Consider the following 15,600-nt stretch of genomic DNA (forward strand, 5'->3'; position numbering starts at 1 on the left):
CTTTATTTATGAACACTATTGATGACATTGGGCCACCCCGGGTGACCATAATCGCCACATTCATTAACATTTATTGGTAGCTCACTGTCGCCCAGCGCTGTTCTAAGTCCTTTATTCAGATTAACCTGTTGAATCCCCTTGCCCGCTTCATTATTATTGCCCATTTTATAGTTGAGGAAACAGAAAGGTAAAGTGACTTGCCCGAGGTCACACAGCTAGCAAGGAGTGAAGCTGGGGATGGACCCAGGTGTGTGTGTGTGTGTGTAGACTATGCTTTTAACACTCGGCCAAAATGTCTCTGAGATGATGCAGAGGCTCCGTGCATCTGCAAACTAAACGAACTGAGAAATGTATTCAACACTGGTGTCTTCTGGAAGCCTGGTGGAGGTACAGTACTGCCCTGAGTAGCAACATGGGGTGCCACCTGCCCTTTCTGGTCTGTGAATCTTGATGTTGGTAGGATTTGCTGATCCAACAGTGGGGAGTTTGTGTGCAGGACTGGACACATTCTTGCGGGCGGTGATGATGGTCTCATATCAGCTGGTGTTCCCAGCGGTGTGGCCAGTTTCAAGGCAAGGCTCCTTCATTGTTCAGGCTGTGCCTCTGATAGCTCACAGCTTACACATCACTACTGATGCCATGTTCTACTCAAATATAATAAAGATGCATGAGTAAGGGCATAATCCTGGGTCAGGGAAGACCTGGGTTTGAATTTTGGCTCTGGCCCTTCACAGCTGTGTGACTTTGGGCAGTCTTCATTACCTCTCTGAGCCTCAGGTTCCTCAGTGTGGTCCTTACCTCAAAGGTTTTTAGGGAGGATTAAATAAGACATGCAGGTAAAAAGCACATAGTCAGTGTACCATAGAGGTTCGCTATTACCACTTTTAAACTTATGGGACCCATCTGTTTTTTCCTGTAAAACCTGAGTAAAACTGTTTGGGAAAGTGCAAAGGTCAAATTATAATCCAGAAATATTTGTATTTCAATAATTTGAAATGCTCCTCCTCCCACCCTCCATATAGTCAGTTCTGCTCTAATGTTTGTTTGGAAAACACAAATTTGTTCCAATGTGATATATATATACACACATATATTAGGGACTAATTTGAGCAAAACATTAATTTTGCATTTGCTTATGTGACATTGCATTTGCAAGAAATACAAGGCAAGTGCTGAAAATTGCACGCAGATGAACAGAATCATGCAGGGATACACAAAACACACCACCAGTTACCTCGATTCGTGTGTGTTACAAGCCACACCCACCCATACCTGCCCCGTCAGACTTCAGGTGACTCTCCCGCCACAGGTTCACAGTGGCTCCCAGCCTGCAACCCTTCCAAGGCACCTTTCCACAAGCAAATCTTGAGGTCTTTTGAAAAGCGAAGTGTTATTTATTTTAGCATTTATATACTTTTACAATATTTAATATGTGTAAAACTGTGCTACCATTTTTATGTTCCTGTCCCTTTTAATGTGCCACTGATGAGGTTTTTGAGTGTTGGGCCTCCACCTCCCTTCTCACAAGCCCTGTGGTTTTGATTGTGCAGTTTTGCACAGCACGATGAATTTAAGGCATGCATGTGTCACCTTACAGAACTGACTGTATTACAAAACCAATTCCATGCTCATTGTAGAAAATCTAGAAAAGGGTTAATAAGGGGAAAAAAAGAGAAAAAGAGGAGAAAAATTCACTCATGCTTCCCGCCCCCAGAAGAAATCACGTCTCCTAACTTGCTTTCTCTGCATCTACACACACACACAAATACGCAACCACACATCCACGCCACTTTTCTAGCCCTCTCCCCGTCTAATGCAACAGTATGCATTCCATGCATTATTAAATCTTTACCTACAACTTTATTTTTATAGGCTGCACCTTATTTCATTGTGATGGAACAATATTTGTGTTTTAAAACATAAATGATATTGTTTTTTCTGATTTCAAAAAGAATACACTTGATGTAAGTAAATTCAAACATCATAGCAGTTTATCTTGCAGGAGGGAGAGGTTTCCCATAATCTCATCCCAACCACCCATCTGCCCCCCCATCTGGCAAATAGTCATTGAGAGTTCTTCAACGCTGGGCTCTGGGCTAACGTGAGGATTCCACAGAGGAAAAAATCAAATAAACAAAAACAGACACAGAAGCTGTTCTCAAGAAGGCAACAGTGTAGGGAGGGAGAAAGCTATTAATTGAATACTCTCACAAGGAATTATAAACTTATACAGTGTAGTAAGTGCTATATGGGAAAGGTACAATTTGCAATGAGATGCTACCATGGGCGACCCAGGGGATGTGTCTGTGTGTGTGACATGTCTGAGGATGCCTCCCTAAAGCTGATGCTGCCCAGAAAGAACCACTGGCAAAAGCATGATGTATCTTCTTCCTGGGTGATTTTTCTGCAATGCCCATGCTATTTTTTTTTTCTTTTTCTATAACAGAGCCATGCTTATTAATTTGTCTAGCACTCACCTCTTTTTGCCTAACAAATTACCCAAGGCAGATTTTCAAGGCCAAACAGCATAGTAGGTAAGACTCTGGCCTCTGGATTCAGACAGGCCTGGGTTCAAATCCTGACTGTGTGCCTTTCACTGGCTGTGTGATCTGGGGCAGGGTCCCCAAATCTGTCTGCCTTAGTTTCTTCATCTGCAAATGGGAATGATAGAAGAGAATCTACCCCTTTCAAAGGGTTGTGAAAAGGATTAGAAAGAGATGATGTATGTAAAATTCTCAGCACTCAAAAAGATTAGATATTATTTTAATGGCGGCATGGTATTTGTTTAAATCAGGATTTCTCAATTTCTGCAGTATGGACACTTTGAGTCAGATGATTCACTGCAGTGGGGGCCGTTCTGGGCATTGGAGGATGTAGAGCAGCATCCCTGGTCTGTATCTGCTGGATGCTAGCAGCATCACTCCCACTGTGGCAACCAAAATGTCTCCAGATATCGCCAAGTGTCTGGGAGGGATGGAGCGGAGGGAAGCAAAAATTGCCCCAATATGTACAATATTATAAAACAGGCTGGGCTCGGTGGCTCACACCTGTAATCCCAGCACTTTGGGAGGTGGATGGCTTCACACAAGGAGTTTGAGACCAGCCTGGACAACATAGTGAGACCCTGTCTCTACAAAAAAAAAAAAAAGAAGAAAAATATCTGGGCGTGGTGGCATGCACCTGTAGTCCCAGGTACTGAGGAGGCTTGAGCCTTGGAGTTTGAGACTGCAGCGAGCTGTAATCAAACCACTTCATTCCAGCCTGGGTGACAGAGCAAGACCCTGTCTCTAAAAAGCAAACAAACAACAAAAAAAGAAACTAAAGAAACCCAAAACACATATAAACATTTAAAGTCATGCACTGCATAATGACATTTTGGTCAACAACAAACTGCATATACGATGGTGGTCCCATAAGATTACAATCATATTTTTACTGTATCTTTTCTATGTTTTTATATTTTAGATTCACGAATACTTACCATTATGTTACAATTACCTACAGTGTTCAGTACAGTAACGTGCTGTGCAGGTGTGTAGCCTGGGGGCAACAGGCTGTGCCATACAGCCCAGGTGTGCAGCGGGCCACACCATCCAGGTTTGTGTAAGTACACTGTATGATGTTCACACAATGACAAAATCACCTAACCGTGCATTTCTCTGACTGTACCCCTGTCATTAAGTGATGCAAGACTGTATATAAAGCATACATAACTACATATAAAAAATATATATTTTGTTAAGGAAAGCATTGATGAGGACAGTCAAAAAGTTAAAAAAAAATGCCACATACACAGGAAGGAAAAATCTAAGCAAACAACGGGCAGTCTTAAACGCAAGCAAAAGTGATGTGGTTTCTATTAATAATTTCCACGAAAGCAAAATGTGGACCAGATGGGGGTAGGGGATGAGCTGGCCCCACAGAGGAATGCAGTTTGCTTTGGGGAAAGTAAGCTATTGTGTGTGTGTGTGTGTTTGTGTGTGTGCACGCACATATGCGTGCAACAGTGAAGGAAGAGGGGTAGCTAAAACGATTTCTCGGTCAATGACCTCTTGGTAAAGACGCACCCAGGCGTGTTTTGAAACACTGCTGGGAAGAAAACTATACGCACAGCCACGTAACCCACTTTCAGTTAAAATAAATCTCACTTTTCTCCCTAAACAAAAGATGCAGGAAACACTTAAGGAAGGTGTCTGCCCAGCCTGAACAATGAGTTCAAGCCACTCTTTTCCTCCCCTTGTCTAAGTTTTCCACTCACAGGGACAGAGTCTGGCTCCCAGGCTGGAAACGGCTACTTAGCTGGGAGACTGAGGGTGAACAGAGAAGGCTTGGTCCAACTTGAAAGGAGTCGCAGACAGTAAGGGACATTGAAGGACACCAACGGTAACAGCTGACATCTACCCACATCCTGTCCTAAGCACATTACATCAGCCGGCTCCTTTCATCTGAGTAGGAAGCCCAGGAAGGCAATATGATTCTGCCTATTTTACAGATGAGGAAACCGAAGCACAGAGGGGAGAAGTAACAGGTTCCACAATTTGTAAGGGACAGAGCTGGGATTTGAACCTAGACAGCTGCCCCCAAAGCCCAAGCTTTACCCTAAGCCTGTAGATCTCAGAGGTGGTGGGGGTGTGGGTACTTTAACCCCCAAAGGACATTTGGCAATGTCTGGAGACACTTTTGTTTGTCACAAGTGGACGATGCTACTGGAATCTAGTAGGAAGCAGCCAAGGATGCTGCTAAACATCCTAGCACAGGACAGCTCCCTCCTGCCCCTGAATTATTCAGCGCCAAATGTCCATAGGCTGCTGTTTAAAACCCTGTCCTAAACTCTTAAAAAGACATCGGACTACCTATCTTCTGGAACTTTACATATTTTGTTTTCTAAAATTCACATAATAAATGCACATTAGAAACACAGAAACAATATAGATGTTTATAAACGAAAATCTGAAAGATTTCCTCCTCAGTTCCATGCCCTGGGGTAAACTCTATGAACAGTGGCATATTCGGCCTCATTCTTTTCTACTTCCAGAAGTTTGTTAGTCTATCTACTTATCTATTTATCTCTTTTTCCCCCTTTTCAAAAATAGAAGCCCTAAAAGAAATTTAAAAGAAAATTTAAAACATTTTAAAAAATGCTGGATAGTCATGGTTAAAAACAAACAAACAAACAAACAAAAAAAACAAAAGAACCCACACATATTTTTTTGCATACTTTTTTTCACTCAGTGCTGAACTCCAAACCACTAAGCTTTGCACAAGCTGTTCTTTCTCCCTGCAACATTCCTCTCTCGTGCATCAGTAGACCTGCACTCTTCCCTGTAAAAATCTGAGCACATGTCCTCCTTAAAAGGGTGTTCCTTGATTTCCCTCCTTAAACCAGTCCCCACCTCCAGCTCCATTCCTTACCCAGCTGGAAGTGTTTTTGGTAGCCCTCCTCTCTACCTGACACTTGGGTGGACACTTATTGCTTAACTTGTTTACTGACTGTACCCTTCCTAGAATGTTGGCTCCATGGTGGCAGAAACTGTGTCTGTCTTTCATAATGAGTTCCCAGCAGAGCCTGGCACACAACAGACATTCAATAAATACTTCATCAATAAATGTAAATAAATGAAAGAACAATGAATATGTCATGCATATCCTTCAGAGTCCATATATGCAAATAAAACTGTATCTCCTTCTCTTTAATGGCTACAGAATATTCATTTCCCTATTCTCAAGTTGACTGAAACATAACATAATGAGCATCTTATACACATATCTATGCACACCTGTGTAGGTATTTCTATAGGCTAGATTTCCAGAAGTGGAATTGTGGATCCAATTTAAAATTTTAATCAGAGTTGCCACAAATTTGAGCTCCAAATGCAGAATGCCCCTTTTCCCCTCTTTCCTCATCAGCACTGGATAATCAGAGCAAACATTAATTGACACTATGTTCTAAGCCCTATACATGTGTTAACCTAATTAATTCTTAGAAAAATTCTGAAATAATAAATATTTATATAAGACACTGTCCTAAGTGCTTTATACACATCTTCTTATTTAGTCCCTGTAACAACTCTCTGGGGTGGATACTATTAATATTATTATCATTTTATAGATGAGAAAATGAAGCATGAAACATTAAGTCCCAGTAATTTCTCCAGGATGAGATAGCCAAAAAGTGGGACAGCCTAGGATGAATGAGAAAGTCCAATTACAGAGTCTTCTTTTTTAATGAGACAGAGTCCTACTCTGTCACCCAGGCTGGAGTGCTGTGGTACAATCATAGCTCACTGTAACCTTGAACTCCTGGGCTCAGGTGATCCTCCTGCCTCAGCCTCCCAAGTAGCTGGAACTACAGGCATGCACCACCATGCATGGCTGTTTTTTTTGTTGTTGTTGTTAGAGATGGGGTCTCACTGTGTTGTCCAGGCTGATTGCAAACTCCTGGCCTCAACTGATCCTCCCCCCTTGGCTTCCCAAAATGCTGGGATTATAGGCGTGAGCCACTGTGCCTGGCCTGAGTCTGAGCTCTTAACCACTCTGCTATTCTGCCTCTCCATGGGGTAAGAACAATGATTATCCCTATTTTACAGAGAGAAAAACTGAGGTACAAAGAGGCTAAGAAACTTGACCAAAAGTATTATCAATCTTTTAAATTGTTGCAAATGTGATGGGTGAGAAATGATATCTCATGGGTTTAATCTCCAAGGATATCTCTTTTTCTTTTCTTTTTCAAATTTGAAAATATTTCCTTATTTGGGTAAACAAGGGTAACTGAGACAATATGTATCTTGCTTAAATATAAATGTCTATAAAATGTGACTTCTTTTGTCATCTATATCCCATTGATTAAAATAAATTCAGACTCTTTTTACTCCTAAAAATGCCTCTTAAAACTACTTGTTAATCTCCAAATAAAAATTTTTTGAGAGATAAATCACAAAAATATTTGATTTTACAAGTTTACAAATGCCTAAATGCAATGTGGCATTCGGGATTAGGTCCTGGACAAGGATATTAGTGGGAAAAACGGGAAATCCCTAAAGTCTGGCGTTTAGTTAATAGTATTTGTACCAATGTTAATTTCTTAGTTTGGACAAATGTGCGGTGAGTATGCAAGATGTTACCATCAGGGGAAGCGAGGTGATAGGCAACCCTCTGTATTAACTTTGCAACTTTTCTATACATCTGACAATTATTCCAAATAAAAAGTTTATTTTAAAAGAGTGGTTAGTGCTGTTTTTCAGGTCTGTAAACACTCTCCTGATGTGGCTAGGAAAACATGGGAAACACCTGGCTGCGGCCACATTATGGTAAAAAGAAAAAAAAAAAAAAAAGATCTGTTATCCTTCTGCCGGACAAAAGGGTATATTTAGCCTCAGATTTTTTGTGGTGACCTTTGCATTCTGAAATGAATTAGAGGTTTATGTGTAAGAACGTAAAAGAGCAGGAAATCAGGAAGTCGATGGGGAATGACTTTCCTGTTGTATTTCACTTGTTTGCGTGCGGCAGCGTCATCAAGAGCAGAGACTTTGTCGGACTGCGTCGGGGTGACACAGCTCCGATGCACCACTGGGCTCTGAGGGCAGCCTGCAGCCACCCCCGGCCAGATCGCTGGGGACTCCGCGTGAAATTTCAATTGCACGGCGTAGCTGAATTATTTTTATTGTTATTAGTAATTAGCTGGATGATGAGGACTTTGGCCGAATTATTTGAATGTGTTCTCTCCCTCTGGCTATGCTGGTCTAAAATGAATTGCTTTTGTTCTGTGGGCAGTAAAACGGTGATGCTATGTCTCAGATATTATCAGAGAGAAATTCTGGACAGTAAACCTCATTCCCTGACCCGTAACATCATATGCACTGTTCTTCATGGTAAACATTGGACACGTGAACATCTGGTTGTCTTTTATTTGTTCTCTAACAAACGTAGCATTTTCAAGCAGACAGCAAAAGTCTGATTTCAGAGAATTCTTGCTTAACTCCCAATGTCTCAGGATCTAACACGACATTTGGGGTATACTCAGCACTTGTAGGACAGACGAATGAAGAGGGGGAAATTTTTATGTAATATTCTTGCATTTAAGATCTTTCAGAAGAATAAAAGCATGGTCTCTGCAGGACTGTTAAAGGAGCATATTTGATAATGTGATTAAAGGAGAATATTTGCTGTCTTTGATATTCATTTTCAAGGAATAGTTTTTATTCTAAGCAATTTCTAACAATTAGAGCAAATAGGCTATTTTCCACTTCTTCTTCAAATCTGACAATATTTGGCTTCCCAGAAATATCAAAAGACGTATATGTTGTTTTCATTCATGAAACAAACGTACGGGTTTTGTTGGGCTTTGACTCAAATGGCATTTTAAAACGGGAGCATATGTTTCAGGGAGTAATTAGCGATTGTTTAATATAACGACCCTGCAGGCTGGAAAGGCTGTAGGTCAGAATTGTTAACAGGCAAAGCAATGAAAAATAGTAAAGCATTAGCAGATAGCATAAATAGTCAAATCTGACCTCCAAAGGTCAAGAGGGAACTAAATAATTTGGTCACAGCACTGACTGATTTAAATCAATGCAATCCCAATTTCCTTTTGCTGGTTTGCCTTTGGTATTCCACAGTCTAGTACGTGCCAGGAGTCAGAAGAGAGAGAGAACAGGGTAGGGTCCACTCAGCGATATAATTTTACTAAATGTGGGTGGTTTCAAGAGGAAAAATAGCCAGAAGTATTTCAGGAACCAAATGAAATTATTTAAACAGAACACCATTGTGTCTGTCCTCTTACTACTTGGTTTTGTTTCTCTAAGAATGATTTATGATGGTAACACCGATACAAACACATAATCAACTATGGGAGCATTTTGTATCTCAGGTTTCCCACATTTTTTTCTCGTTTGTATGCTGCTTAGATTTAAAAGTATAACCTTATCCTATAAAACCAGAAAATTGGCAAAGTCTGTAAATTGCTAGACTGAATGACAAGCTTTTACTTTTTTCCAAAATATGTGAAAAAATGGCCTTCTGAACTCTTCCAGATTTCTATCCAAAAAATGTTTTAATTAAATTATTCCCCTCCCGACTACTTCTGTTTTCTGTTTTCTCATATAGGATTACTCTTCTTGGTACCTCTCTTACACAGATAATATGTGGCTTGCTCAAATTTATTTTTAAGGTCAGATTTTTATATCCTGTTTTGATTAGGAAAAGGATATTTAAAGAAAGGAAAAAAAATTCTTTTGGTGATTCCAAAATCACTTTAAGACCCAGGGGGAACTATGCCTCAGTGACAAAACAAATTTGCCACAAATCATTGTACAAAAGAACAGCAGGACCTAAGCCTAAACTCGGAGACTGCTCCTATTCATCTTTCATTTGTTTTGGAAACTCCACCCTCCTCCTGCCATGTTCAATATCTAATTGGCATTCTGACCCTTCAGATAACTCAACATCTGCTACGCGGATGCATCTTGGAGACCCTTTGTTCCCTTAAGGCGGAGTTCAAGGGGCTGTCTTCACCAATACACACAATGCATGCATGCCATTGTGCATGCAGTCCCTGGCGCTGAATGGGGGACAAAACTTTTGCAAGCCAATATGAAAAATTAAGCCACCCCTCATTCTAACCAAATCATATTCAGCAGATTTAAAATCATGGGTGGCTGGAGTAGAGAGCAGTGAATTAACCACAGAATGACGCCTCATTTCTTTAATAAGCAATTCGAGGCCACCATCCACACATCTATTTTCACTGACTTGTTTACATATTTGGGCCTGATATCCTTTGTTTTTCACTCTTACGAGGCAGACGTACGGACTAAAGTTTAATCTCCTAAAACAGATTACGTGGATATAAACTGGAAATTTTAGGAAGAGCCACACAGGTGACTGATTTTCTAACACATTATTTCATTGAATCTAAGACACTGTAGATTGTAAGGTTCCATGCTTATTTTATGTACCATTAAGGAAGAAAAACTTCTACTAATTAACTGTGACATGCTTAGGATTCTAAGACGCAGGCCTAATATTTGAGATGTAAAAATGTGAAATAATGTGCATCTGGGACTGGTGAAACTTGGTAGTATGCGCACACCTAGCAACAGTGCTGTGGGCGAGAGATCATGCAGTTTATGTTTCTGCACTTTACTGGAAAACTTGCCATCTACCTCTGCTGTTTTCCTCTCCTTCAGTGACTGTGCTCTGTTGAGGGATGCCCAATGTTTGTCCCCTACCTACTTTCAGTTTGAGACTCAGAAGTTCCCCTGGTGCCACTTGCTGGGTGGGATGCGTTCCATGGGCCGCAAGTCAGAACCGCATGTACAAGCAACTGATTTCTTTTTATTATTTTACTTGACTGTTTGGTTTAGTGCCAGGAGGATAATGTTTTATCATCTTTTGGGAAGAATTAAAAGACTCACAAGGCGCTGAGAAAGATTTAGACCCTTTTTAAAGTGTCAGCTGTACTCCTCCCAGTAATACCTGCACTGGAAAGTTATCTTGAGACCAGCCCTCGCAGAGCCCACTGTTCTGCGGCTAATAGTTCAGCCTCCGGAGAAGCAGACAAAAGGGCGTGCTCTCTAATCAAGCAATCAACAATTCAGGGCACTTTATAAAACCTTTAGTAACTGATTTTTCTTCCCCTGGTTTGAACGGTTGTGAGGGGTGTTGTGGCGTTTTGGTTCAAATCCCTGCTCTGCCTCTTTCTAGCTAGGAGACTTTTGGGGGTATGTTTGCATTTGTGAAATGGGGGTGATAACTCACAGGGTTAAATGAGTTAATGCATATAAAGCGTTTAGCTCAGTGTTCTGTACATATTGTTAATTGTGATTATTCTCGTTGTTGTTCGACACAGTCTCTTTTGACCCAAAGCTGCCCAAATTTCATGCTGGTTCCTAAACAGATGTACTGTTCTCTTGGTATAGCCTGGAATGTCTCAAAGGGTACACAATCCCTATTGATATTAAGATTATTATTAATGATGTGCTTTTCTTTCATTGTGTCTGCTAGTCCTTCCTTCAAAACTTTAAATCAGCATTTTTCTATATTTAGCTACTATAACTGACAATCATTAGGCAAAATTCCTACATGTGCTCCCTTTTCTATTGAGACCTATTAATGAAGATGCTTTTCTAGACTCCTTGTTGTTTAAATGCTAGTCTTCCTTTCCTAATGAGTGAAACAGCTACATCATCAGTGCCCTATCTTTTGTTCTTTATCCATCATTGTTATCTTTTGATTATGATCATTATTTGTTGGAATTTCTGAACAGGAGAAAACACCCCAGTAATCTGAGATTTTGCTTTAGCTCGACATCTACATGAGACCTTTCCGCTTGCTAACAGCTGGGGCAAAGGGATGAACAGACATGGTCTTTGCTGGGAAGAAATGCACAGAAATGAGAGCAAAAGCCCCAAAGCAGTCATTTCATTTCTTTACTTTTTAAGACCTTTAAAATAACTCTTTAGCTACTGAACAGGCAAGGCTGGGACTAAGGTGAGGCAAAAGATTTAAAGAGGTGCCAAAAAACTCAGTAATCAAGACAAATAATGTGTTTTTTTTTTTTTTTTTTGAGACAGAGTCTCACTCTGTTGCCTTGGCTAGAGTACCGTGGCATCAGCCCAGTTCACAGTAACCTCAAACTCCTGGGCTCGAGCAATCCTTCTGCCTCAGCCTCTTGAGTAGCTGGGACTACAGGCATGTGCCACCATGCCCGGCTAATTTTTTCTATATATTTTTAGTTGTCCAGCTAATTTCTTTCTATTTTGTTAGTAGAGACGGAGTCTCACTCTTGCTCAGGCTGGTCTCGAACTCCTGAGCTCAAACAATCCGCCTGCCTCGGCCTCCCAGAGTGCTAGGATTATAGGGGTGAGCCACCACGCCCAGCCACAAATAATGTTTTAATGTGATGTTTTGCTCTGCCACTTTGTAGCCACTAGGCTTTGGGCAAACTACTCACCTTTTGTGTCTCATTTGTGAAACGGGAGTAATATTTCCCTGAGTTGTTAAGGATTAAATGAGGTATAGGTTGAGTATACTTTATCCAAAATACCTGGGATTGGAAGTATTTAATATATTGAATTTTGGATTTTTTCAGATTTTAGAATATTTGCATTATACTGGTTGAACATCCCAAATCTAATTTTCATCCCAAATCTGAAAATCCAAAAATCCATAATGTTCCAATGAGCATTTCTGCACTCAGAAAAGCTTCAGATTTTGGAGCATTTCAGATTTGGAATGTTCTGGTCATACATACCTCAGTGCCTTAAAGAAATCCATGATGAACAAAGTTTCAAAATTTTAGAAAAAGACAGGATAAATAAGCAAGGTTTCACTAAGCGAGTTTAAAAAAAATTCAAATGCGTCATTTGGAGCAAAATAACTGACAGTGATTGTGATTCCAAACAAGGACAGGCAAGCAGGTTTGTGCATCTCCTCTTTCCTTTCTCCTCTCCCTTGTTAAAAATGGGTGCCAGGCAGGGCACGGAATCTACAATGTGATTGCTCTGGATCCACCACTTATTAGCTGTGTGGCCTTGAGAAAGTTACTTAACCTCTCTGAACCACACTTGCCTCGTCTGAAAAGGGGGGCGATGAAACAGATCCCATATGAGCACTGAATGAGATCATGCGTGTAAGAGCAAGCACTCAGTAAAGGAAGGCCAGCACCCTAACAAGGCAGTGCACCTCAAGAAACAAAACCATCTCAGTTTATTCAGTTTCTGCTTGTCACCAATGGAACCAGTTGCCACTTTCAGAAGGGCTTCTCTCCTTCAACAATACAGGTAAGAATGTGTCCATGATGCAGTGGGCTTAGAAAAGCGTGGCCAGGCTGCAGAACCCCACAGATGCAGGACGCTGTAGATTTTCACACCACCACTGACACTCTTTGAAACATGTAAAAAATCTTATTAATATTATTACCATTATTATTATTTTGGTAAAAATGTTCAGACACACCCAACAGTAGAGTGAATCAGTAATTAAGATTTTGCTACACCTGCTTCAGCCAGTTTTCCCTCCTTTTTTCCCCCATAAGTATTTTTTTTTTTTTTAAGAGATAGGGTCTGGCTATGTTGTCCAGGCTGCAGTGCAGGGGCTATTCACAGGTGTGATCCCACTACTGTTCAGCATGGGAGTTTTGATCTGCTTTGTTTCCAAGCTGAGCCAGTTCATGCGTCTTTAGGCAACCTGGTGGTCCCCTGCTCCTGGGAGGTCACCCTATTGATGCCGAACTTAGTGCAGACACCTGACAGTGCACTGCAACCCAGAACTCCGGGGCTCAAGCGAGCCTCCCACCTCAGCCTCTCGAATAGTAGTAGTGGTGCCTGGCCCAGTAAGCATTTTAAAGGATGTCACACTATAGGACGACTATAGTTAACAATAATATATAGTTTCAAATAGCTAGAAGGAGGATATCTCCCCAATACAAAGAAATGATAAATGTTTGAGTTGATATCCTAATTATCCTGATCTGATCACTATACATTATATGTGTTGCAACATCACTACATACCCCATAAGTATGTATAATTATCATGTGTCAATTTTTTTAAAGCAAAGCATATCATAGACTACGTGTCATTTTACCCTACTTTAGTATTCATGTATTAATAAAACAGTTTATTTAGAAAAATGCCGTTATCACATCCAACAAAGTGAACAATGATTCTTTGACACCACCTAATACCCAGTCATCCTCCAGCAGCCCCCAGCATCTCACAAATGTCTGCTTCACCCTTGATTTGATCCAGTCAGAATCCAAATAAGGCCTAACCACTGCATTTGGTTGTCCTATAAAACCCTTTTCTGTAAGAGCTCACAGCAGGCGGCTGTTGAATTTCTAACATCTTCAGCTTCCCTGCCCCACCCCAGCAGAGAACACAAACAAACAAACAAAAATCCCAACCTATCTTTCAAACATGTTTATCCAAGAGAAGAGGTGGCAAGCCAGAGGCCCTGCAAGAAGTGCATCGTCGGGAGAGCCTGTGTCCCTCGCAGCACGGCGCAGCCTCCCGGACGGCCTCCAACACCATATCCAGGTGTTGGGCCTCAAGCCCACTGCAGCCGTTGTTTATAGCCCTCCTGTGGATTAATCCCCTGTCAGGCCAGAGATGCTCTCGGGGAGACAGGCCTGCGTAGCATCCCATGTGTCAAGGCCCCCTTTGATACACTTTATCTCCCCTTATCCCTTCAGACGCACCATGACTCCTCTGCTGGTCATGGCCCCAGAGCTTTAGAATCCATGCACGGCGACTGACACCCTCCTTTGGAGAGGAGGCAGGGGATTTTTCTTTTCTGGACAGAAATCATTGTTGATCTGATAAGATGTTTTCTCAGGGAATCGAATGTCAGATTGGGAGTGCTGTGAGTCAGGGATGCAGTAGCAGTGACAGGGACTAAGCCGCCTTGCCTGTTCATTCTGACTGCAGAGATGCCTCCTTGGGTTTTGTCAAAACCATGGGTCTCATTTTGTTTATTTTTTTTCCCTTTTGGTAGGGGGGAGGGTGGTTGAGGAGGAGTGATGCGTGAACAGGGTTTCAGATACATGTGGGAGTTAACAAATTGTCATGTATTTAAATTTCAGTGCTGCACTGTCATAACTATTCACCCAAGGAAAAAGACAGGCAGGTTACTGTGTTTTGTTGTACAATAAATATAAACGTAGTAATATTAATGAATGAAGTCAATGTGCTTGGTTGAATGTTTTTTAGTGGCTACTGCTGCTTTTATTGTTTTTTATTTTTGTAATATGATTGTTTTATGGTTTTAAAATCAACCTTTTTTTTTTTTTTTTTTGAGACAGTCTCACTCTGTTGCCTGGGCTAGAGTGCTGTGGTGTTAGCCTAGCTCACAGCAACCTCAAACCCCTGGGCTCAAGCAATCCTCCTGCCTCAGCCTCCCAAGTAGCTGGGACTACAGGCATGTGCCACCATGCCTGGCTAATTTTTAATATATATATATTTTTAGTTGTCCACCTAGTTTCTTTCTATTTTTTTAGTAGAGATGGGTTCTGGCTCTTGCTCAGGCTGGTCTCGAACTCCTGAGCTCAATCTGCCCGCCTTAGCCTCTCAGAGAGATAGGATTACAGGTGTGAGCCACCACGCCAGGCCTAAAATCAACTTTTAATTAATTATACAACCAATGCATGAATCCAATTTGTTCTGTAAAAGCATTAATACTTCAGAGATAAAGCTAAAATTCCTTGATCATCATTCCTAAACTCAGTCCCCTCCCCTTAAGAGGAGCTGTTGCTGTCAAGTTGCTATAAACAAATCACAGGCCTTTATTTCTATGCATAGACATCCACATATATGTTTTAGGCTTAATTTTGAAATTCTTCCTGGAGTCAGCTTATGTATGGCCTGTTGAAGATGATGGTAATCCATTTGCAGGAGCTATTGTCAAAAAGTGTTAGTATGCCAATTTATTGATGCTTATCATATAAAATCTAACCAACTGCACAAATCTTCTTGGTAGGTATCTACAAAAGAACCACTTTTGTTTCCTTTGATAGACACAGTTCCAATATGATAGTGAATATCAGCATATTATAGGACAATGTGGAAAATGATCATTCTCTCTCACCTCGAGCCTTAAATCTTA

This window comes from Eulemur rufifrons, chromosome 20 (genome assembly GCF_041146395.1).
Source record: "Eulemur rufifrons isolate Redbay chromosome 20, OSU_ERuf_1, whole genome shotgun sequence".
Classification (NCBI taxonomy): Eukaryota; Metazoa; Chordata; class Mammalia; order Primates; family Lemuridae; genus Eulemur; species Eulemur rufifrons.